The sequence below is a fragment of the Protopterus annectens genome, chromosome 6.part1 (assembly GCF_019279795.1).
Source record: "Protopterus annectens isolate FY-2018-M chromosome 6.part1, PAN1.0, whole genome shotgun sequence".
Lineage (NCBI taxonomy): Eukaryota > Metazoa > Chordata > Ceratodontiformes > Protopteridae > Protopterus > Protopterus annectens.
This window is the reverse complement of record NC_056738.1, coordinates 205,930,538-205,957,571: the sequence shown is the minus strand read 5'-3', so window position 1 is coordinate 205,957,571 and position 27,034 is coordinate 205,930,538.

Below are 27,034 nucleotides of genomic sequence, written 5' to 3'. Positions count from 1 at the left end.
TAGGGTATGTGAAAATAATTTCCTTGTATTGCATGGAGTGCCACAATTATGCCCTGAAGTCTGGAAAAAGACACATTTGTTAAGGACATTCATAGTGCAAGACACAATTTTAACAGTCCTTAGGGGTGGATAAGAAAATCACTATTAAGAGTGCATCTCAAACAAGAAGTGCCAGCAAAGAATGTCAGAAGGCAAAAGAGATTTTAAAAGCTATCAGATGTTTTGATATGCCACACTTATGAGCAAAATGTGTGGCAGAGCAAAATGTCAAACAGCTTTTAAAGACATTAGTTATACAGAGGGGCACTTTGTTGCTGCCTGCTATCTAGCGTGTTTTTTCTGTCTTTCAAAAGCTTTAAAAATCAGTAAAACACTTCATGATCTTACAATTTGTTTTGTAAGAGTACATGGAGAAAATAAAGCACCATGAACTACAAAAAAATTATAATTTTGTCTCCATTCCTAATCAGCTTTATGTGTTCTCAACATGGATGGCCAAGAAATTAACCTCTCAAACTTCATTTTCATGGTGGATTGTTTTGGCATACATGTCTCAAATACATAATAAGCTGGTTAAGATCAGAAACCCAATCATAAAACTCTATATTAGGGGTAATTAATATACTCAAACCAAAGGATGTCTCAGCTAAGCTACTCAGTGTCCCTCTGACTGTAAGCTGAGTATGACTCTATGAACATAAGACTTTTTTAACCGCTGTAATGGATTTATCCATACAAACACCCATTTTGGTTACTCCAAGGGTAATATAATATGCAGTATATAACTATATAAAATTATGCTGTCTTACCCACTCTGAGGGGAAGGAGTTGTCTAATCATTGTGATACCTGCACCTAACTTCAGCAGGCACCTTATATGCACCTCCTGATCAGGAATGTACTTGACTTTCATAGTCTAGTAGCAGTAGCCTCTGCTCTGCATGCACAGAAGCAACCATGCACAACTGGGAGGTACTGAGGTGTAGGTTGCAGGGGAAGGGCTTAGAACATATTAAAACAAATGCCTCTTAGCTCTTCCCTCGTCTTCATGTATGATGTGGCCTTGTGGGTTAACAGCTTTGTGTAATACTGGGGCCTAGAGACCAATTAGTTTCCATGACATATGATCCATCCTGAAATACTTTAATGGCACCATTTCACTGAGGTTAAACAAGACTCTCAAATCACCATAGCAAGGTTTCCCCACCTTCCATTAGAGCACAAGAACTAATGTAGAGCAAGACATGAATTACATTCAAGTCTGCTTTGGCAATGGCACCTTCTAGTTGGTTCCTATCTCATCCAGTAGAAGGATACCTACTGGGAACAGATAAATTGGGCTCTAGAATGATGGGGAGCTGATGGCTAGCAGCCAGGGATTCAAAAAGCATATAAAAAGATTTCTATATACTGTTTCCAAAGTAGTCTTTTATCATCAATTATCAAAGCACGCACACATTCTTCAACAAATCTATTTGCCTACAGCCTCAAAAGTGTGCTCCTTTCTGTGTTTGAAACCCAAATACTTGGCAAATTCTGCAAACTTCTGATCAAAGTCCACTATCAATTTCTAAGCACTTCAGGAATGCCAAATAATGAAACATCTTCTCTGTAACAGGAATGATTGTGGTAGCAGATGAGGATGCAACTGGTACAACAAATGAGCAAATACTGTAGTTCTCATTCAACTAAGATACATTTGCCTGTAGGCAGATACCATAAAATCTACATTGAGTTTTGACCATGCTGGCAGTTTCGTCACATTAAATGGAACTAAAGTTTTGTTTTGTACATTAGCTTGTCAAGTTAGGCAACCATGTACCATAGACTCAGCTCACTTGTCAGTGTCTGGTAACCATACTTTCTCTCTTAACAATGCAGTTATTTTTACAAGTACATGAGTTGTTTGGTGCACAAGTTGTAAAGATCAGGTTTGCAGTGATGTTTATATTACCAGTCTTCTTCCACTTACAATAACTATGCCATCAAATAAAAATGTGAGGTGATGCTAGCAGTTTGAACTTTCGCAAAATAGAAGCATACGGCTCTCATGAGTGATTTTATACTATGTATCTGACACGTCTTGTCTCTTACAAAACCGCATCACCAATTGTTGTCTGTTTGAATTGGTTCCAAATGACAACACTTTTAGAGCTGCACACTGCACAATAAAATTGACGAATTCTGCTTTTAGCACCATAAGTACCACAACAAAATTTGATGAATTCTTGTGCCACATTAGAATCTATGCTTGTCTCCTTCACATTGTCGATGGAGGTGTCTGCATGTAAAGTCAGCTGAATTTCCTCCTTTTTATAAATAGTAGTAAAAAGCAGAGCTGAAACCTTAAGTACCACCTTGTAATTTTTTTTAAATTTCTCCAAATCTTTTGGGTTTCTAATACCATTATGGGAATGGACTCCATTCCTAAATCAAAAGAATATTAAGTTCATGAAATCTGTATTGTTTCACTCTTTGATGTCAGCCAAAAGTGCTCTTTGCAGCACCCGAAATGTACCCAGTAATGACTCCTTCTGCAATTCATATGGAGTTACATGTGTTGGTAGCATATCTAAATATGATTGTAGACTCTTTTTTTATAAGACCCATTGCTTCTACTACTATTGGAGCTATCTGGGTATCTTTCTTCCACATTGGTCTCATTTCTGCTTGCAAATCCTGATATTTTATGACTTTGTGTCTCTCTGTATGCAGGACACTATAGTCACTGGGTGTGGCGAGTTCAATGATCAATGCTACTTTTGACTTCTTTACTTGGACCAATAAATCTGGTTTTCTAGCATCTATCTTTTGAACTGTTGGTAATGGATGACCGTATGTGATGTAGACTTCATCATTTTCTATGATGCTTTGTGGCTCATGTTTCCAGTGTTTTTCAGCCACTTCAATACCATAATGTTTGCACAATCCCCAGTGCAATAGTCTCGCCACATTATTATGCATTTCACTATACAGTCTTTCTGCCATTAGTATATCGCAACCAGCAACAAGGTGAGCAACTGTTTCCAATTCTGTTTTGCAAAACCTTCATTTGTCTGTTTCTCCCACATGTTCATTGGGTTTTGTAAACTAGTGTACGTAGCCCACTATCTTGCGCCACCAATATTAACCTTTCATCTCTTGGTTTGAATTTGCCTCTCCTTAACCATTCCTGCATTCATTCCTGATCAACATGAGGTTCTTCCAGAAGTTTTCTATACTTGCAACTATATTTTTGCATTTTCCACATTTCTTGTCTTCTCATCTGGTCCTTCACCTTATATTCTTTCTTTTGTTTTTTGGCACATTCAGTTGCTGCCTAGTTTTTATTCACTTGTGGTTTGATTTCAATTCCTGCTTGACACCAATATGCTTCTGCTCGATTAAGCATAGAAGTCAACTTAGATTTATTCTCCTCATGTTTCAAAACTTTCATTACATTTGAGTCTTGTGAGGTCAGCAGATATGTGTGGAGTCCCATGATTGCAGATCTGTACAAGTAATCAGTTTCAAGGAAGCCCCATCCATCCTTCGGAATGGGGAATATATAATCTTAGTATGCACTGATTTTTATAAATCATTTGGTGAGCATGAGCGGTGGTGCAGCAGTTAGCATTGCTGCCTCACAGCAAGAGGTTCTCTGGTTCGATCCTTTGCTGGGGTGCCTTCTTTGTGGAGTCTGCATGTCCTCCCTGTGGTCGTGTGGGTTTCCTCCAGGTGCTCCGGTTTCCTCCCACATCCCAAAGACATGCTGTAGGTGGATTGGACACTCTAAATTGGCCCTAGGTGTGAGTGTGTGCATGTGTGTGCCTTCTGTAGAAAGTTGAGTGCTGGGCTGGAAACTCAACACCATAAAACTCCACTGCCAATCATGAGTGGACAGGTGATCTGCTGTGGTGACCCCTAACCGGGAAAAAGCTGAAAGAAGAAGAAGATCTGGTGAGCATGAAGCATCCTTTTTGTTTTCCTGTTTAATCTATCCAACACATTTTGGGGCCAGTCAATCACTCCACAACTGTAAGTTAGGACAGGAAGAGCAAATTGGTTTATAGCTTGGATTTTGTTCCTAGATGTCAGTGCTGTTTTCAGGATTAATTTAAGTCTTCTAAAGTACTCCTTGCTAAGTTCTATTCACATTTGTTCATGTTTTATTTTTGATCCTTCATCAGTTCCCAAATATTTATACGTTCCCTCTTCCTCAAGTTCTTTTATATCCCTCTCTTGTCCCAAACTGGTGCAAATGCATGAACAACCACATGTTGACCAAGATTTGATGCATGAATGGCTAAGGAGAAACAAACTTAAACCAAAAGTTGAAAGACTAATAATGGCAGCCCAAGACAGTGGACTACATATATGCTGGTTTGCAAAATCTATCTAAAAAGGGGGAGATAAAGACAGATACAGGTGTTGCAGATACAGAACTCGAAACAGTTACACATTGCATTACTGGTTGTGATATACTTCTGACTAAATTGTTCACTAAAGGCCACAAAAGTGTAGCAAAGTTATTACATTGAGGGTTGCGGCTATATTACCTTGTATAGGTAACTGAGATGCACTTAGACATGAATCACAAAGAATTACTGAAAATGAAAAAAACACTGACCACTTGATCATCCAATCTTCTTCTTCTCTTTTCAGCTGCTCCCTTTAGGAGTCACCACAGTGGATTATAGGTCTGCAGAATGAATGGCAGTAGAGTTTTATGGTGTAGAGTTGCCAGCCTGGCACCCAACCTTCCTCAGAAGGTGCACACAGACACACACTCACACCTAGAGCCAATTTAGAATGCCAATCCACCTGCAGCATGTCTTGGGAATGTAAGAGGAAACCAGAGTACTCAGAGGAAACCTAAGTGAACACAGGGAGGACGTGCAGACTCCATACAAAAGATATCCCACTCAAGAATCAAACTGGAGAAACTCTTGCTGAGAGGCGACAACACTAACCGCTGCACCACTGTGCCACACATACTTGATTATCCAATACTAATAGTCAAAACACAGAATCAGAAAAAGAAGATGTAGTTAAAGTATAAATAATTATTAAAATAGCTACACCTATTGATACCAGTGTCTTGCATATTGAGAAACATAAAGGACCAGCATGGGAAGCATTGCACTTCACTTTCTAACCAACAGGTGGTGCTATTTCAAACATTCAAAAAAAAAACCTCTTAAACCTCTACTGGATGATGGCTGAAATATAGGTTCATAGGAGGTTAATAGGCTAATGGCCCTAGGGCTTTTACAAGTCTAGCTGTGTGAAAACGCAAGTATCCTTATTCACCATATTTTGATGGTCACTGTTAGCAAAGCAATTCTGTGATCAGTACCACCTGCCCCTGTCCATGAGGGACATAGGTGCCACCCATGGGATAAATTTACGGTCACCCATCCAGTGGTCTAGGTTGTGATTGAATAGGGTCATTGAGGAGTTTTGCTACACATGGAGTGGGAGCTTATTCCAGAGGAGTGGTAATCGCTGGGAGGTCTATCTGTCTCTCCAGCATGTTCTGTTAATGTCACAGGCTAGGTTTGGATCCCTGGAGTAAGTTATTCTTGTTTCATTTGATTAGTGAATGTGCAGCAATTCCATTAGGGCTCTATATAAGATTCTTGCCTTCCTATCCCGGTGCACTTGGCTGCTGGATGTTGGTGAAGTGAATGAGCCAATAGGGGATAGAGCCTGATAGTCATGGTGATGAAGACCAGAAATTATTTAAAAACTGTCTAAACTTATATTATCAAGGATGGCATCATCTTACCTTTCTCTGGAGATAAGTCTATTTGTTCATAGATTCATAGGTGTGTACTGGGCTAACGGCCCTGGAGCCTATATAAGCCCAGCCCAAGAAGATTCCCTGACATCTTGCCGCCCAAAGTTAGTTCCCATTGAGGTTCTCATATTCATACATATCCTAACATCTAAGCTGTGTAACTACTGGAGAAACCCTATATTTATCTTATTGTCTCTGTATGCCTCCCTCTTCTATTGTTTTCCTTTTTTTCCCTTTTTTATGTTCCTTTCCCAAGTTCCTTGGGATTTATTAACTTTCCCTCACAAGCTACAGCCAACTGTCACAAGCCTTGCAGAAAGAATGCAGTATCTTGCAATTTAGAGGCAAATTAGCTACAATGAGATAAGACCTCATTATGGGCTAATGTGCATGTTCCTGAACTATGTCACCTACCGTGACATTCAGATCAGCACTTCCCACAGTAGACAGTCACTCTCCCACACACACAAGTACATATTCACACACACACACCACAGTCCCCTTAGTTATCTCTGAGTGGTTCACATACCTCTAAAATCCTCTTACTGTTTGAAGTGCCATTATAGTATGAGAGGAGTAATATCCCTAGTGTATAGTTTTCCCCCTACTCCCCAATCCCTGTACTGTTTTAAATATTATAGGCATGTTAGATTATATAACCTACACTCCGTGTGACTAATAGACTGTCTTTAAATTGTTTGTAATTGTTCTTTAGTGTGCACTATGTCAATTTTGCCTGTATAACTTCCTCTGGAGCTTTTCTCCCCAGGCCTCCTCTGAAAATGGACATGTATCCAGTGGGACTACCCCAGTCAACAAATGTAAAATAAAATGAAATAAAATATATTGTTAGGTCATGGTAGAAGTATCTGTAGTAAATAGTGTTCCTCCCAGTCAACTGTAATGGTTTAGGTGCTGCTCAAGCACAGAGAGTCTTCATGGTGTCTAGTGTTCCTCCAGATCCCTATACTGGTTTCAGTGACATTAATGTATAGAGACTCTTCCCTAGTGCATAGTGTTCACTTCACCCTCTGATCCTGAAGTGACATCCCCACTCTGGGCCAGTAATTAAGGAGCCTGAATCCTCACCACTTACACTGGAGAGGGATGTTCACTTGGAACAGAATGGATACCCCCAGTATTTCCAGATGCAGTTCTCTGCATCAAGCACAATTTCCCTTAAGAGCACACAGGGAACACACTCAGTCTGGGGTCTAGATTTCTCTTTCTGTCTCCCTCCAGGTCTACAAGACAACTCTTCACTGGCACAACTATAGGGTTGAGACCTCAGCCAAATGTCCAAGCCAAGTTCTGCACCACTCTCTCTGTGAAACCAGTGCGTCGTGCCCCTGCTCCAAGCAGCTTAAACACACACACATGCTTTCATATTTGATTTTCACACACACACACACACACACACACACACACACACACACACACACACACACACACACACACACACACACAGACACACACACACACACACACACACACACACACACTCACACACACACACACACACACACACAGGGAAGGCTGGCACAGATGTAATAGCTATGCCCCCTTCTGCCCAGACTATAAGGTAGTTACAATGCCAAAAGACCCTCCAAAGCAGCTGCTCTAAGGTTCTTGCAAGAGTACCCAATTATACTGAGTGAAATTAGTATTAATACAAATGGTAATGTTGACCAAACAGCAAGCCTTTCAGGAGTGGCCACGGTGTCACCGAATAAATATAAGTACTCTCAAAGGTTAAATATTTCTTGCCACAATGACAAGTTTAAATATATTTAATAATAAATAATAAAAGAACATGAAAATACTAAATACTATTTACTATAAACACTAGAGTTTCAAATCAGGAAATATTAAAATAACACAGGCAAATAGCTTCACACAGATACAGAAAAGCAGTACTTAACTAACCCCACTATATTTTCCTGATGATCTAAAGAATAACTATTTCCTGATCAATTATTAGAGTAAGGCAAGATGAAGTATGTGAGGGGTCCTTCTTTGTCAGGTTCCAAAAACAGACTGCAATGAGACTTCAGTCTCATTTAGTATTAAAATATTGTTAGGTCATGGGAGAAGTATCTATAGTAACTAGTGTTCCTCCCAGTCCCCTGTAATGGTTTAGGTGCTGCTCAAGCACAGGGAATCTTCATGGCGTCTAGTGTTCCTCCAGATCCCTATACTGGTTTCAGTGACATTAACACAGAGAGAGTCTTCCCTAGTGCATAGTGTTCCCTTCACCCTCTGATCCTGAAGTGACATCCCCACTCTGGGCCAGTAATCAAGGAGCCTGAATCCTCACCACTTACACTGGAGAGGGATGTTCACTTGGAACAAAATGGATACCCCCAGTATTTCCAGATGCAGTTCTCTACATCAAGCACAATTTCTCTTAAGAGCACACAGGGAACACGCTCAGTCTGGTGTCTAGATTTCTCTATCTGTCTCCCTCCAGGTCTCCAAGATGACTCTTCACTGGCACAGCTATAGGGTTAAGACCTTAGCCAAATGTCCAAGCCAAGTTCTGCACCACTCTCTTTGTGAAACCAGTGCGTCGTGCCCCTGCTCCAAGCAGCTGAAACACACACACACTCTTTCATATTTGATTTTCACGCGCGCGCACACACACACACACACACACACACACACACACACACACACACACACACACACACACACACACACACACACACAAACACACACACACAAACACACACACACACGGTGAAGGCTGGCACAGATTTAATAGCTATGCCCCCTTCTGCCCAGACTATAAGGTAGTTACAACACCAAAAGACCCTCCAAAGCAGCTACTCTAAGGTTCTTGCAAAAGTACCCAATTATACTGAGTGAAATTAGTATTAATACAAATGGTAATGTTGACCAAACAGCAAGTCTTTCAGGAGTGGCCACAGTGTCACCAAATAAAAATAAGTACTCTCAAAGGTTAAATATTCCGTGGTGGTGCAGCGGTAGAGTTGTTGCCTCACAGCAAGAGGTTCTCCCGTTTGATTCTCGGCTGGAGTGCAGGGAGTGCCTTCTGTATGGAGTCTGCATGTCCTCCCCACAGTTGGGTGGGTGTTCGAAAGACATTCGTAAATGGGTGTGCCTTCGTTGAAAGTTGAACATCGAGCTGGCACCTCGGTGTTCGTGAAAATCTACTGCCAATCATTAGCAGACCAGAGTTCCGCTGTGGCGACCCCTAACCGGGAAAAGCTGAAAGACAACAACAGCAACTCTCAAAGGTTAAATATTTCTTGCCACAATGACAATTTTAAATATATTTAATAATAAATAATGAAAGAACATGAAATACTAAATACTATTTACAATAGTTTCAATATCAGGAAATATTAAAATAACACAGGCAAATAGCTTCACACAGATACAGAAAAGCAGTACTTAACTAATCTCACTATATTTTCCTGATGATCTAAAGAATAACTATTCCCTGATCAATTATTAAAGTAAGGCAAGATGAATTAGGTGAGGGGTCCTTCTCTGTCAGGTTCCAAAAACAGACTGCAATGAGACTTCAGTTTCATTTAGTATTAAAATCTCATTTTTAGTGATGGATTATAGAATGACATGACATACATCTGGTCATCTGACTTCTGGTTCCCATGCTCACCCCTTGGCTAGAAGATGTCAGAATTTAGCACATATGTGTCAATAATATACACACACAGAGTCTTGCTAAGATCTACTGCAGCTGCTGGAAGTCATAAAACAATTTCAAACCTCCACCCTTCCAGAGTACCAATTAGTTCATCCCAAAGACAATGCAGAAAGCTTCCTAGTACAGACCGTTTGTCTACGGCTGCATTGAGAACTGTAAGATGCAATCTTTATGGCCTACACCAGGTAATTTAATTTCAAACTATTTTCAAAGTTAGGTGGATTGAGATTAACTTCTTATCTTCAAGAATCCTCTGTTAAAACATATACATTTAAACAGTTACAATAATACATGTATATTTCTTTTCCTGTCTGGCAGGGCACACTGTTGGTACATTTTCACATAAGCAGCTTTACAAATACATTTTTCAACAAAAGCATCTGTACAAATCAGTTTGATATACAAATGACATGTAATTCTTTACAAAATTCCAGCTATCTCTGCTGACATATGTTACACATCTGCAGTGCTTCTCCTGGCATAGCTGGCAATACCTCACATTGTCACATCTCTCCCCTTTCAAGACTCAAGCTAGTTTTTCAAGTGACCCTTACAAAACATTGCTTGAGAGGAATGGGCCTGTCTGTGAATACCTTAACCCATGCCCTGTCTTGAGAACCCATCTGCATTGGCACTGCTGACCCCCCTATAGTGCTGCACTGTCATGTCATATGCCTGCAACCCTAGGCTCCAACTTACTAACTTGGCAGTTTGCTGGCTGGTTCAGTGTAGCCATAGATCTCCCTCAGACTCCTCCTGCCATCCACATCAAATACTTAACACAAGGGCCTTCCTGTCCTGGTAAGGCTTCATCATGTTAACATGGTACAATTTGTGCCCCTGCCTCTTGCCTAGCAGTTCTACCATGTAGTTAACCTCACTGACTTTCCTTACCACATTGAAGGGTCTTTCCCAAGCTGCCTGCAGCTTATTGTGTCTGACAGGAATGAGAACCATAACCTGCTGTCCCACAGTATACTCTCTAGCTCGAGCATTCCTGTCATACCAGACATTTTTCTTCTGTTGGGATCCTGCCAGGTTCTCCTGGGCCAAGACTATGAGCTCCCTAAGCCTTGTCCTGAGGTTTAGGACATATGCCATGACAGACTCCTTGTGGAAATCACACTCACCCTTATTCTCATCACGAATCAAATCTAAAGGCCCCCTTACCCTACGCCCATATAGCAACTCAAAGGGTGAAAAACATGGATTCCTGGGGTACTTCTCTGTATGCAAACAGCAGATTGGGCAAATATTTGTCCCACTCTCTCTTAAAATGGTCTGCAAATGCATGAAGCATGGTCTTTAGTGCAGAGTTTAATTACTCCACAAGACCATTAGTCTGGGTGTGGTAGGGGGTGATTTTTAGGTGCATTTTCCACCTTCTCTGACTTGATGGTGGACAGAGCCACTGTCTCAGGGTATGTAGTAGCATAATCTACTACCACCAGGATATACTCCTTCCCTGTGGAGCTTGGGGTACTCAGAGGCCCCACAATATCTATAGCTACCCTCTGAAATGGCTCCTCAATCACAGGCAAAGGCATCACAGGAGTCCTGAACTTGTCCCCTGCCTTGCCTACTTTTTGGCACTGCTCACAGGTCCTGCAGTACCCTGTTAAGGCCTTGCAGTCCCAGGCCAGTAAAAGTTCTGCACAATACATCTCTTGGTATGCTTTATGACCATATGATGTGCAAAACAAATGTCATGCACTATGGATAGAAGTCCAATATGGTAGGCTCTAGGCATTACCAACTGCTGTATTACCTCACCCTCTAGCCCTCCCTCAGAGGTCCACTCTCTATACAGTAACCCTTTGTTCCGGTATACAGGCTCCCCTTTATCTTGAGGATCAGGTGCCTCCCTAGCTACCTCCCTCAAGCCTATTAGTGTAGGGTCCAAGAGCTGAGCTTGTCTCAACTTTATATTTGTGACCCTTCTCAGCTCCCTTTCCACAGGAAGTCTGGTATCATCTGACATCCGTGCCTCACTGTCAGCCTAGAACTACCACTCACCTCTGCCCTTGCAGTCACCCTGTCCAAGGGAATACCAGCACCTATCAACAGCTGTGGCCCACCTTAAGGCTCACTGCTACAGGGTAGCTCCCACCCTGAAATAGCCACCTCACCAGCCCTGGCTTCAGATGTGAGGTTTGTTTAGGCCTGTCCCAGGCTACCAGACCCACATGCCTGTCTTCAATCCTGACTACATGTAACTGCATACACACAAGGTACTGCATTATCAAAATCATTCCCTATCAAGACATCTGCAGGGATATTCTCAAACACATACTCACTTGCTTCCTTTTCCAGCATCTCAGGCAAGGTGAACCCTGGCCAAAGGCATTTGGAATGGGATCCCTCCTAAAGCTCTGACAGGAGTGGACTGCCTAAGCAAGTACTGCTCCTCTTTAACCACTGCAGGCTTTAAATGGTTAAGTCAGAGGCTGTATCTCTCTTAGCAGTAGCCTATTTTCCATACCCTAAGACAGAACATAACCTCTGGTGATAGTTTGGTACTCCTGTTGTCTTCAGACAACTTCCCACTGGCATACTGTTATTCCCACCTGCTGGCTCCCCCAACTTTTGTTCCTCACCTTGCCTCTGTCAGCATCTATATGATACATGGCCCCACTGGTTACTTTTAAAACATTTAAATCTTGATCCTGGCCATGTACTTGAACTAGTAGCTTACCCTGTTACAAGTGGACTCTGTTGGGATGGTTTAGGCTGCCCACCATGGGTTCTCTTATATCCATATACAGCACTGGGTATCCCCTTCATGTGCAGTGATGCCCTGCTTGCTAAGCAGAGATCCTCCTTTTTCCCTAGCTCATCTGCAGAGTTACACTCTCGGTCTGCAAAGCAGATTCTCATATCCTCAAGCAAAGTCCAAAGGGCCTGTTCCTTCACCAAAAGGTCTGCTAGCCCTTCAAAAGTGGTGACCTGACACCCACTCATCCACCTGTGAAAATAAGTGCTTAACTAAGCAACATAATCACACACACTTTCATATGCCTTGAGTCTATACTCAAGAAATTATTTTCTTTAAGCTTCAGGTGTTAACTTAAAACATTCAAGTAAACATTTCTTTACTTTATCATATTTAAAGAATCAATATCAGACAATTTAGAAACAGCAGTTACAGCTTTACCATGGAGAAAGGGGGTCAGGAGCTCTTGGTCAACATTATAATGTTTACATAATCTTTCAAATATATGAATAGAACTATCAAAATTATCACCCTCTGTAAATCGAGGAAGAAATTTGCTGACCTTTATTGCTTCTGGGGTTTAGTAATTCCCTTCCCCATTACTTCCATGAATGTGGCAAAGAGACAGCATCTCCCTCTCATGCTGATACTGCTTCTCATTTTCTTTACCCTCCAAATGCCACAGTCTCTAATTTTCTTTGGCCTCCAAATGCTGCAGTCTCTCTACTCATTCTAATTTCATCTGTTTCTCCTTTTCTTCAGCCTTCCCACACAGCAGTCTCTCTGCTGATTCTAATTCCAAATGTTTGTATTCAAGTTGAAGTCTGTTTACCTCCAGATGAATTTATAAGTCCTCTGAGGAAAAGATAAGCTGTCCTATTTTGAGGGCTGCAAATTCCCATCACCAGACTGGTTATCCTTTGGGTTGCTAGGCTGAGCTGTAACTAAAGTTGAAATCATTTCCTCTTTAGTCAGGTTGGCATGTACCAGTCCTTTGGCTTCACACACCTTAACCAGATGGTTCTTTGTCATCTTGCCATAATCCTCTGTTGACATTTTTGCCTGCTTTCCATTGCTAAACTAAACTAAGAAAAAATAAATAAAACTGTTCTGAAATGAAACTCTGAATGTTTACCTTGTGGCTGCTGACAGGACACACCCTTAGTAACAGCTGCCTACAGGATGCAGAAAGTTCAATTAATATCCACATCATTGCTCACCAATATGTGACCTCTCCACTCGGGGCCAGTAATCAAGGAGCCTGAATCCTTACCACTGACACTGGAGACGGGCATTCATTTGGAACAAAAATGGATAAATCCAGTATTTCCAGATGCAGCTCTTTGCATCAAGCACAATTTCCCTTAAGAGCACACAGGGAACACACTCAGTCCAGGGTCTGGATTTCTCTGTCTCCCTCCAGGTCTCCAGTAAGACTCCCCACTGGCACAGCTATAGGGGAGAGACCTCAGCCGAGTGTCCAAGCCAAGTTCTCCACCACTCCCTCTGTGAAACCTGTGCTTCATGCTCTTTGAGGTTTGATTTTCATACACACACACACACACACACACACACACACACACACACACACACACACACACACCTGGGAAAGGCTGGCACAAATTTACTAGCTATACCCCCTTCTGCCCAGACTATAAGGTAGTTGCACCACCACCATACACTCCAAAGCCAGCTACTCTAATGTTCCTGGGTTCCTGCAAGCGTACCTGTTATACTGAGTGAAATTAATATTAATACAAATGGTAATGTTGACCAAACAGCAAGGCTTTCATGAGTGGCCAGAGTGTCACCGAATAAATATAAGTGCTCTCAAAGGTTAAAATATTCTCTAAAGGGCCAATCATAATGAGAAGTTTAAATATATTTAATAATAAATAATAAAAGAACTTGAAAACACTAAATATCTATTTACAATAAACACCAGAGTTTTATTCACAGGAAATATTAAAATAATACAGGCAAATAGATTCACACAGATACAGAAAAACAGTACTTAACTAATCTCACTATATTTCCTGATGATCTAAAGAACAACTATACCCCAGTCACTTGCTAGAGCAAGGCAAGATGAAGTAGGTGTGTGGTCCTTCTTTGTTAGGTTCCAAAAACAGACTGCAATGAGACTTCAGTGTCACCTAGAATTAAAATATCATTTTTAGTGATGGATTACAGAATGATATCACATACATCTGGTCATTTGACTTCTGGTACCCATGTTACCTCCCTTGGCTAGAAGCTGTCTGGATTTAGCACATATGTGTCAATAATACACACACACACACACACACACACACACACACACACACACACACACACAGAGCCTTGCTAAGATCTGCTGCAGCTTCTGGAAGTCATAAAACAATTTCAAACCTCCACCCTTCCAGAGTACCAATTAGTCACCCCAAAGACAATGCAGAAAGCTTCCTAGTACAGGCTTTTTGTCTATAGCTGCATTGAGAACTATAAGATCCAATCTTTATGGCCTAAGCCAGGTAATTTAATTTCAAACTATTTTCAAAGTTAAATGGATTGAGATTAATGTCTTCTCTTCCAGTATACTCTGTTAAAGCATATACATTTAAAATAGTTACAATAATTCATGTATATTTCATTTTCTGTCCAGCACAGCACATTGTTGGTACATTTTTAACACAAGCAGCTTTACAAATACATTTTTCAACACAAGCATCTATACAAATCAGTCTGATATATAAATGACATATAATTCTTTACAAAATTCCAGCTAGCTGTGCTGGCATTTGTTACACATCCACTTCCCTACTTCTCCTGGCATAGCTGGCAATACATCACATCATCACACCTTGTACTAGTTTAGGTGCTGTTCAGGAATGAAGTGTCTTCTCTGGTGTCTAGTCTTCCTCCAGATCCCCCTACTGGTTTCAGTGCCCCCTGATCTTTGTACTAGTTTAGGTGTCGTTCAGGAATAAACAGTCTTCCCTGGTGTCTGATCTTCCTCCCAAATCCCCATATTGGTTTCAGTGCTGTTTAGGTATGGTTTTAAGACAGAAAGAATCTTCACTGGAGTCTAGCATTGCACCCCACTCCCCAATCCCCATACTGGTTTCAATGCTGTTTAGGTAGGTTTTAAAAAAAGAAGAATCTTCACTAGTGTTTAGTTTTGCACCCCATTCCCCAATACCCATACTGGTTTAAGTGCTGTTATGGCACAGGTCTTTTCATGTCATCCCTTGGAGCTAGTGGTGACCCCACCCAATGCTGTTGACTCTGGTTTTTAGTCTAGGGGTGTGTGAATGTATGATAGCCACCCCAACCCACACACATACATGCAAAAATACATGTGTGCATTCACAGCCCCCTAGCCATCTGATTGCACTCATACTCTCATCTGTTCATCCACTCACATACACATTCACACACCACTCACTAACTCCCCTACTGCTACCTTCCAGTAAGACACGTGCTCACACACTCATTAAATACACTTACTCACACACACACACACACACACACACACACACACACACACACACACACACACACAACTCCTAACCCTGCCTTACTACTAAACTCTCCATCACTTACTTCTACTATAATGGTTGAACATAGACAGCTACTGCAATGTGGTTCTAGCAGCTACGCTGATCTACATGTCCGAATGAGGCCATGAATCACTCAGCAGATAGATGCCTTCCTGAAGGCAGCTCCTGGTTGGGGCACACATGGTTCATTAGCATATGCCCCCTGGGCTGCCTCATTAGCATACAGCACACCCACTGAACCTGCCTTATGCTGTGCTACATGTCTTTGTGCAGAAGCACCATTTCACACCACATTAAGACTCTCTCTGAATTCCAAAAGCTTACCATAATGGCAACCTTTATGAATTTGACCCTTTGTTTCTTATATAAAATGTCACCCTTCTCTATGAAACACTCACAGTCACATATGACTAAAGTTGAACTGACTACCTGTACTTTTGCCTATAACTTTTTTTTTTCTGATTTTCCAAAACTACTGAAAATACTCACATATTTTTCTTGCAGTGTGACAAAAACTAATCTGTGGTTTGAACTATTTGTTATAGATTTCAGTATTTTATTTTATTTTATTTTATTATAGTCCCAGTTTCTTGTCAGTTATGTAACTTAATACTTTCAGCAATAATTTCTTAATTATCTGAACTATATCTTTCAGGTTTAATTTTTCCTACCTCACTGATTTTAGTAGTTCTGTTCTATTAAAGAAGGAGATTTTGGAAGTAAACTCTCAGAAGCACTTATGGATCTAAACTTGAGAAGGCACTTTCATTCTATATATTTACTGTTGCAGCTTATTCAGATGTATAAAGATAGGTTTATTTTGTATGGCTACTGTTGTGTAGTCGGAACTATTACTGCATGTCCATAGTTTTGCAGACTTTCAGTCTTCGTGTCTTTGTTGTGTCAGAGAGTGACTTAACTTTATTCTTGAATAATAGTTCCACTAAGAAAATTCATGAAAAAGACATCTTTTTAGCAAGCTCCATGGTGTAGAAGGAGAATACCCTGAGTACACCACAGGTGATCCAAGCTCAATTAGCAACATGGATGCCTACAGGAGCTAGCTGGAGAGGATAGGAATGAGTGGCTGCTGCTGGCTCACCCCCCTGGGGGTGCTGTAGCTTACCACATGGGTGACACTCAGCAGAAGTACTATGTGTTATTCATCTAGTGAATTTCTGAGTGCCCAAACCCATCCTGCCACAGTATGTTGGCACTATGCGGCCAAGTGAAAACTGACATGTAGTATTGTGCTTTCCCTTGGGAGGCACTGATTATGACTTGGATGAGCTGAAAATAGGGAAGCATGGTGCTCTCAAGGGGACAGGGTAAGTTTCCCCCACAAAGACATGCAAGCTGCACTCTGCCACCTGATTCCCAGGCAGGAAATAAATGGACTGTAGGCTTTTTGCCTAACCCAGGAGTACCTGGCCTCCATTCTACTACAACAAATGGGTCATTGGGCAAGATCTAGGTGGAAAGCAAAAAAATAAATAAATAAAAAGAAAGCACCTTTTTAAATCGACTGAAGAATGACTGAATTCTTTAGTTCAAAACTAGGAATGTGTTAGTTTCACCCTGAATTCTCTAGGGGAGATTCAAGTTTTAGGGGCTTAGTGCCCATACTAAGCCAGAATAGGGAGATATGGCCATAAGTTGTGCTTATTTGAATAGATCTTTGTACGCTGAAGAGAACAGGTGCTCGTGAACTGAAAGGAAGCAGTAACAATCATGGGGTATCTGTAGACTTTCATATATATTGGCATGTAAAAAATTGTCAAACTAATGACAGATAGTAAGCCACTAAAGACTGTTTTTAATAATCCCAGTTCAAATCCACCACAAAGGATATAAAATAGGAACTAAAGTTGCTGAAATATTATTCAACAGTTTATTACAAAGAGGAAGAAAGCACTACAGCTGGCAATATGTCAAGATATCTACTGCAAACCATAATGAAATGGAAGAAGATAAGCAAGCAATAATGTCTGATGGCATGGGTGATATTGGGGAAATTATTTCTGCCGGGGTGTTGTAACCTCTGCACCCCTGGAAGGGCATTATTTCCCCAACTGCACCCACCTTGGAGGTTGTTATTGTGCTTATACAATGGGCTATCTGTATACTTTTGTTGTTAATGGTTCCTTTGCCTAATGTTTCAGAGTTGCTGTAGCATATGTAATTATTATTGAAATAAGTATTTTACATCCAAAATATATTATATAAGTACTTAATGTCAACACCTGTATAGACACACACTCAGAAAGGTCACACAGATACACATGTAGAGACGGATACAGACAGACTCTCACACATATACACAGAAGCGCACACAAGCAGATACATATAAACACACATACATGCAAATGTGTCCAGTAATTAATCTGATAAATACAGTTAGTTAATAATGTTAGATATCATAGATTCATATTTCTTATTGTTCATATAGTACATGTTGATGAAAAGCCTATTTGAATCGTAATTCTTAAGCAGTCTCTCTCTCTCTCTCTCTCTCTCTCTCTCTCTCACACACACACACACACACACACACACACACACACACACACACACACACACACACACACACACACACACACACAAACACACACACACACATACACACACACACACAAAAAAAAACAGTTTCTCTCTCTATTGCATTTCTTTTTATTTCTTTATGTTTCCACCTTTCTAAAAATGGCTTTTTTAAACCCCATTTAGTGAGGAGTAAGCAAAAAGTTAAGTCTTTATAACTGCTATTGCAGTGGGGGGGGGTTAATTTACCTTTCTTATTATTAATATTATCTTACACTCGCTAAACAACAACGTAGAATTTAGTGAATGAAAAAATGGAAACCATTTTCTTTTTCTCAGTTCTCTGCTTCACAGCATCTTAATATGTTGCCATGGAGTGGCAGACTTGTTACCAGGCTTTACCTGTACATTAACATTCTGTTGGGGAATGTTCATTATAGCAATAACCCATGCCTGGGTGTGGGTAATGATGGATTTACCCACGGTTGGTGTGGTTTGGTCATGAGGGTGAAGCCCGAGTGGCCAAACAAAGCCAACCGTGGGTAAATCCAGCATTACCCACACCCAGAAGTGGGTTATTGCTATTATACAATGACATTATTTAAGAAAAGAAATAATTACTTTTCTTAAATAATGGCATTGTATAATGCCTCCTTGCTGCCCTTCCGCAGCTGTCTGGTATTCTGCGGAAGTTCTGATGTACTGTGCATGTGTATGCCTACGCAGTACATCAGAGCTGTGGGCAAAAGCAATGGAGAAAGCAAGATATCCGTTGCTTTTCACAAATTGTTTCGCTATGTTAAATGGGTTTAACATAGCGAGACAGCTTTAAAAAAAGCAACGGAGATCTCCGTTGCTTTTTTTAAAGCTGTCTCGCTATGTTAAACCCATTTCAACGAAGTAAGATGTCCAGGCGTCAGACCAAAGTGAAGAAAAAGATTTTTAATATGCAGCTCCACCAGCAGAAAGCGTTAAAACACAAAATATCCAAATCTCGTCAAGCGCTTTCACCCGGGCCCTCCCAGGCTTTATCAAGACATTTTAATTCATTCCCAGCAACTTCTTTTATACTATTTACCCTCCTTAATTACTTAATTAATAGTCAATCAGTTGCAAAATTGCATTACATTTAAAGCCACAGGGTTATTTTTTATATATATATACCTAATACAACCTAGTAGTATTAATTGATTTTTTGTTGTTTGTTAGTTATATCTTAATCATATTCATTGTTCATATTGGTATTAAGTACATATCCATAAAATGAACATTTAAACACTTATACAGTTGTCATTAAAAAATCTGTTAAATATCCTACATTTTAAAACTCATCCATTAAAATAAATGGATATGAAATACATATTGTGTTATGTTAATAACTTGTATAGGCAATACATAGGCCATAAATGTAATTATTTCTAACCTCCTAAAATGACAATTACCCTACATATGCCATAAAAAATTACAGATATAAAAAATCATTACACATAAAAAATACTTCTTATAATACATTACTGATGCATTCTATTTATAGTGTGTTATTTTCCATATCAACAAAAATAATAATCACACTACTCATACTACATATACTCATACTACATGCCCCTTGTTTTAAAACATCAATGTATAAAGTTTATAAAAACATATGGATACCTGTCACAAAAAACTGGTGAAGGTGTACATTCATCTGCACCTTCCTTAATTCTTCTATTATCCCATAGAGGATAGGCCTATTCCATATTTGTTTTCACCCTTTACTACTGTGTTATGTTCGGACCAAATTTACAGTTATCTTGGTGAACCCATGCTTCACTGCCCCTAGTGCAGCCCTAAACTCAACCTTTAACTCTTCCCTTTGAGTATTGTTCGTTTTTTACCTAGTAATGGTTCTATAGTGTGTTGCATAATTTCTTCCGTTATACATTTATAACTTGGCCCTTCTGATTTTTAACAGGCTGCCGATGCTAATAGCTCCATTTAGTCCTGGGGTTTTGGCGCATCTAATCTAATTTGCCAAAGCAACTCCTTAAATTCTAATGATGTTTCCCAATCACCTCCTCTGGGGTTGGTGCTCACCTGTTCCAGAATGATAAATTCTATCTTCATTCTTTCACATACTAAGGAGTGCTTATAGAAGGCATTTGCTTCTTTACTTTTACTAATATCGTAAAGGTGCTCATATATCCGTTTGGCAAGTGTTCTCTCTGTCTTTCCAACATAAAAACTTTGACAACACTTGCACAAACCAAGATAAACTACCCCTTTAGCCTTACAATTGAAGTACCCTGGAGATTTTATGTATGTTTTCCTAGACCTCAGATAGAACCCTTTTTTGTTCATAATATAAGGGCACTGTTTGCAACTGTTGCATTTAAATGTCCCAATTCTCTGTGTCGTTGAACCTTGCCCTACCTCAGTGTTTATCTCCAGCATTTCTTTCAAGTTTTTATTACGCCTTCTAATAAAATGTGGTTTGCCCCCAAGCAGTTTTTTATGTTCTTCATTCATAATAACTATAGGCCAGTATTTGCTAATCGCCTTTTCTATCTCTACACTTTCGTTGCAATTTGTGTGAACAAAAAAGCATTCACTCTCATTTACTTCAATGTTTGTTTTTTTGGCCATATTTTTACTCTTATATCCACGCTCTTCACCCAGTAAGGGAAAGTAGTTCTCTTTTCTTTGACCTCTTACTTCTTCCATTACCCCCTCTATTAATCTCCTTGGGTAACCCCTTTCTTGGAACAGTTTCATTAAAAACAAGCATTCATTATTAAACCCAGCCTCATCACTGCATATTCTTGCTGCTCTGATGAGCTGTCCTTTAATAATTCCTTTCCTTTGATATATAGGGTGGTTACTATTGTAATGTAGAAACATGTTTGAATAGTTGTCCTTACGATGGATCTTGGACATGAAGCAATTATTCTCATTGTTCGTCCATAAATCAACATCCAAGTACTGTAAATTATCTGTTTTAATGTTACATGTGAATTTGAGGAAATTAGTACTATTATTAATGTATTCTATGAATTGCTCACATTCTACTTTGTTGCCCTTCCAAAGAATACATATATCGTCCAAGTAGCGTCGATAGTGTGTTAGATAAGAAGTATTTTTTATGTGTAATGATTTTTTATATCTGTAATTTTTTATGGCATATGTAGGGTAATTGTCATTTTTAGGAGGTTAGAAATAATTACATTTATGGCCTATGTATTGCCTATACAAGTTATTAACATAACACAATATGTATTTCATATCCATTTATTTTTAATGGATGAGTTTTAAAATGTAGGATATTTAACAGATTTTTTAATGACAACTGTATAAGTGTTTAAATGTTCATTTTATGGATATGTACTTAATACCAATATGAACAATGAATACGATTAAGATATAACTAACAAACAACAAAAAATCAATTAATACTACTAGGTTGTATTAGGTATATATATATAAAAAATAACCCTGTGGCTTTAAATGTAATGCAATTTTGCAACTGATTGACTATTAATTAAGTAATTAAGGAGGGTAAATAGTATAAAAGAAGTTGCTGGGAATGAATTAAAATGTCTTGATAAAGCCTGGGAGGGCCCGGGTGAAAGCGCTTGACGAGATTTGGATATTTTGTGTTTTAACGCTTTCTGCTGGTGGAGCTGCATATTAAAAATCTTTTTCTTCACTTTGGTCTGACGCCTGGACATCTTACTTCGTTGATTTTACCAGTTGGTGTTGTGTGCTACAAGGAGTTTTTGGTTGTTTTTTGGCTGTCGGGCTACGTAAGATCCATGGCTGAAAGATCTTCAAGTGCCGAATATGGTAACACACCAGTGCTGCTGCAAAGCGAGGAGGAAGGTACCGATGACGCCCCTGTAACGCGACGTGAATTTAGGCAGGTAATGTGCCTGCTTTCTCAACTTACGGGTCTTCTTACCAGTAATGGTTCCCCGGACACCAGAGGAATACCAGCTAACCAAGAGCAATTGTTGGTAGAAAGTGGTGTAATTTCCCCAAGAACGGCTAATGGAACTGAACGCAATGTCGGAACTGAGCAGAACGCTGAAACGGACATTAACATTAACACTAATACTAACATTAATGCTGAGCATGGAACCGCGCAGCAAGTAAGAAGCAAAAGAGGAAACATCCAATTCAGCTCCGCAGTATCGGACGGAGGTTTCAACTTTAATAAATGGACAAACAAAGGTTTTTCCTTTGGTCAAGGTACTGTTTGCAATAGTGAAATTTTGAATAACAACTTAGAAACAAGACTTAAAGAGCTTAGTAATAAACTGTATTCGTACAAATCTACTAAACTAGAAATTGATTACCTCACTGAGTGCTTGAATGTGGAAAGGGTCCCTAAGGGGCTACGAATTACAAAATTTCCCAATAATGCTGTCCCTGGCAGCAGATTAAATGAAGAGCTAATAGCCCTGTTCAATAGAACAGGACTAGAAATGTTAAGTTTAATGATAAAAGATTATGAGGCAAAAGCCTCACTGCTGCTTGATGAAGTAAATGTATTGAATAACAACATGGTTAAGGATCCAATGTTTAGTAGTGTAAGAAAAGATTATGACACTACATTTAATGAAATTGACAATCATTGTGTTAGGATTGTCAACAGAAAAATAAAAAAGTTGGAGCGTGACTTACATGATTATAGTACGGGACAGGCATACAAGTTCTATGGAAAAAGTAGATGGGGAAAAGACCAGAATGTTTATAGTAATGGTGAACACGACAATGTGTTCAACACAGGGGGGGAAGATCAAGGACCCAGGAGGAGTGAGAGGCTGGCGCAAAAACAGAATTTGCCACCAAATCAGGTTAGGGCGGCACAGCAGGATTTTCAATATGGCCAGGGGAGGCAGATGAACAGGAAGGGGAGTGTATCCACCAGGAGATGGAATCCCCCAAGGAGGTAGAGTTTGAGGAAGTTGAGTATCCAATAACTGACCAAGGAGTCACACATAATAGAGGTTGTAATGTAGTGAAAGAAGGAAATTTTTCTATTTTTAATTACACAGAAAGTGAAATTAGTAGTGTATTCTTTGAAGTTTTCACCAAGGGTCTCCATTTTGTGCCGCACTCTACTATCAATGTACCTAACACTATACTAGATTTAAAACTATACACAAGGCGACTTAATTTAGCAGTGAATTTGAAAGGGAAAGTACCAAATAGTAATGAGTTGTGTAAAAAAAGTACATGGAACCCCCCACTTCACCCGGTCATTAAAACATTCGAAGATCTAGTAGAAATTGAAATTAGAAGTATGACTATGGGTAAGGATTTAAAAAGTAACAACTTTTCTGAGGAATCCTATCAGCTGATTAAGAAATTAAACAGTGAAGGCATTAGGGTGATGAAAACTGATAAAGGGGGGGGGGTTGTATTAATGTATCAACATGACTACATAGCAGCCCTACATTCCCATTTACACGACAATGAGCAATACAACCAGGTATCTATTAACGAAAAGAATATCGCATACGCTAAAATTAAATACAGGTTAGAAGACAACTTGTATCAAGGAGCAATAAACGAACAACTGTTTAACTATTTAGTAGTCCCCAAACCAGTTACTCCTATCATTTTCGGGATTCCCAAGGTGCACAAAGGGTTACAACCACTGGCATTTAGACCTATTGTGGCGGGTGCCAAGGGAATCACCGAACCACTAGGAAAATTTGTGGATGCAATATTAAAAAAGTTCACAACCACCTTGAAATTTCTATGTAAGGATTCCTGGGAATTTCTGCGCAGCATTAAGAAAGAATTTTTTGATGAAACTAACTTCATGGTTACGGTGGATGTAGTTGAACTATTTCCAAGCATCCCCCACGAGATAGGCTTGGAATGGTTTAACGACATGCTAGCCGAAAATTCCAAGTTAGGTGGTAAGATGATAGCACTACTCGTGGAATTTATGGAAATTATTTTGAAAAATAATTTTGTATACTTTTGTGGAGAAATATTTAGGCAAAAAAGAGGGGTTGCTATGGGGACCCCTTGTGCCTCTGCGTATGCGAACATTGTGTTAGCTTATTGGGAATCCAAATATATATTTAACACAGAATGGGTAGAGCATCTAACACACTATCGACGCTACTTGGACGATATATGTATTCTTTGGAAGGGCAACAAAGTAGAATGTGAGCAATTCATAGAATACATTAATAATAGTACTAATTTCCTCAAATTCACATGTAACATTAAAACAGATAATTTACAGTACTTGGATGTTGATTTATGGAAGAACAATGAGAATAATTGCTTCATGTCCAAGATCCATCGTAAGGACAACTATTCAAACATGTTTCTACATTACAATAGTAACCACCCTATATATCAAAGGAAAGGAATTATTAAAGGACAGCTCATCAGAGCAGCAAGAATATGCAGTGATGAGGCTGGGTTTAATAATGAATGCTTGTTTTTAATGAAACTGTTCCAAGAAAGGGGTTACCCAAGGAGATTAATAGAGGGGGTAATGGAAGAAGTAAGAGGTCAAAGAAAAGAGAACTACTTTCCCTTACTGGGTGAAGAGCGTGGATATAAGAGTAAAAATATGGCCAAAAAAACAAACATTGAAGTAAATGAGAGTGAATGCTTTTTTGTTCACACAAATTGCAACGAAAGTGTAGAGATAGAAAAGGCGATTAGCAAATACTGGCCTATAGTTATTATGAATGAAGAACATAAAAAACTGCTTGGGGGCAAACCACATTTTATTAGAAGGCGTAATAAAACTTGAAAGAAATGCTGGAGATAAACACTGAGGTAGGGCAAGGTTCAACGACACAGAGAATTGGGACATTTAAATGCAACAGTTGCAAACAGTGCCCTTATATTATGAACAAAAAAGGGTTCTATCTGAGGTCTAGGAAAACATACATAAAATCTCCAGGGTACTTCAATTGTAAGGCTAAAGGGGTAGTTTATCTTGGTTTGTGCAAGTGTTGTCAAAGTTTTTATGTTGGAAAGACAGAGAACACTTGCCAAACGGATATATGAGCACCTTTACGATATTAGTAAAAGTAAAGAAGCAAATGCCTTCTATAAGCACTCCTTAGTATGTGAAAGAATGAAGATAGAATTTATCATTCTGGAACAGGTGAGCACCAACCCCAGAGGAGGTGATTGGGAAACATCATTAGAATTTAAGGAGTTGCTTTGGCAAATTAGATTAGATGCGGCCAAAACCCCAGGACTAAATGGAGCTATTAGCATCGGCAGCCTGTTAAAATCAGAAGGGCCAAGTTATAAATGTATAACGGAAGAAATTATGCAACACACTATAGAACCATTACTAGGTAAAAAACGAACAATACTCAAAGGGAAGAGTTAAAGGTTGAGTTTAGGGCTGCACTAGGGGCAGTGAAGCATGGGTTCACCAAGATAACTGTAAATTTGGTCGAACATAACACAGTAGTAAAGGGTGAAAACAAATATGGAATAGGCCTATCCTCTATGGGATAATAGAAGAATTAAGGAAGGTGCAGATGAATGTACACCTTCACCAGTTTTTTGTGACAGGTATCCATATGTTTTATAAACTTTATACATTGATGTTTTAAAACAAGGGGCATGTAGTATGAGTATATGTAGTATGAGTAGTGTGATTATTATTTTTGTTGATATGGAAAATAACACACTATAAATAGAATGCATCAGTAATGTATTATAAGAAGTATTTTTTATGTGTAATGATTTTTTTATATCTGTAATTTTTATGGCATATGTAGGGTAATTGTCATTTTTAGGAGGTTAGAAATAATTACATTTATGGCCTATGTATTGCCTATACAAGTTATTAACATAACACAATATGTATTTCATATCCATTTATTTTTAATGGATGAGTTTTAAAATGTAGGATATTTAACAGATTTTTTAATGACAACTGTATAAGTGTTTAAATGTTCATTTTATGGATATGTACTTAATACCAATATGAACAATGAATATGATTAAGATATAACTAACAAACAACAAAAAATCAATTAATACTACTAGGTTGTATTAGGTATATATATATAAAAAATAACCCTGTGGCTTTAAATGTAATGCAATTTTGCAACTGATTGACTATTAATTAAGTAATTAAGGAGGGTAAATAGTATAAAAGAAGTTGCTGGGAATGAATTAAAATGTCTTGATAAAGCCTGGGAGGGCCCGGGTGAAAGCGCTTGACGAGATTTGGATATTTTGTGTTTTAACGCTTTCTGCTGGTGGAGCTGCATATTAAAAATCTTTTTCTTCACTTTGGTCTGACGCCTGGACATCTTACTTCGTTGATTTTACCAGTTGGGGTTGTGTGCTACAAGGAGTTTTTGGATGTTAAACCCATTTAACATAGTGAGACAGTTTTGAAAAAAGCAAGATCTCTGTTGCTTTTTACAAACTGTCTTGCTATGTTAAAGGAGTTTAACATAGCGAGACAGCTTTAAAAAAAGCAATGGACAATCTCCGTTGCTTTTTGTTAAAGCTGTCTCGCTATGTTAAAGGAGTTTAACATAGCAAGACAGTGTGAAGCAATGGAGATCTTGCGTTCTCCTTTGCTGTAAAAAATGAGTTATAGTAATGGAAAAAGTCCGGGCGACCAGACCTTTTTCCATTACTATAACTCTGCTTTACAACGTGCACGCTGACCAATCAGCGTGCACATTTCTGAATATTAATGGGGGGGGGTCGTTGTATAATCACTAATAGAGTATATGAAGTACATTTAGCCAATTGTCTAAACAAAGGTAGCAG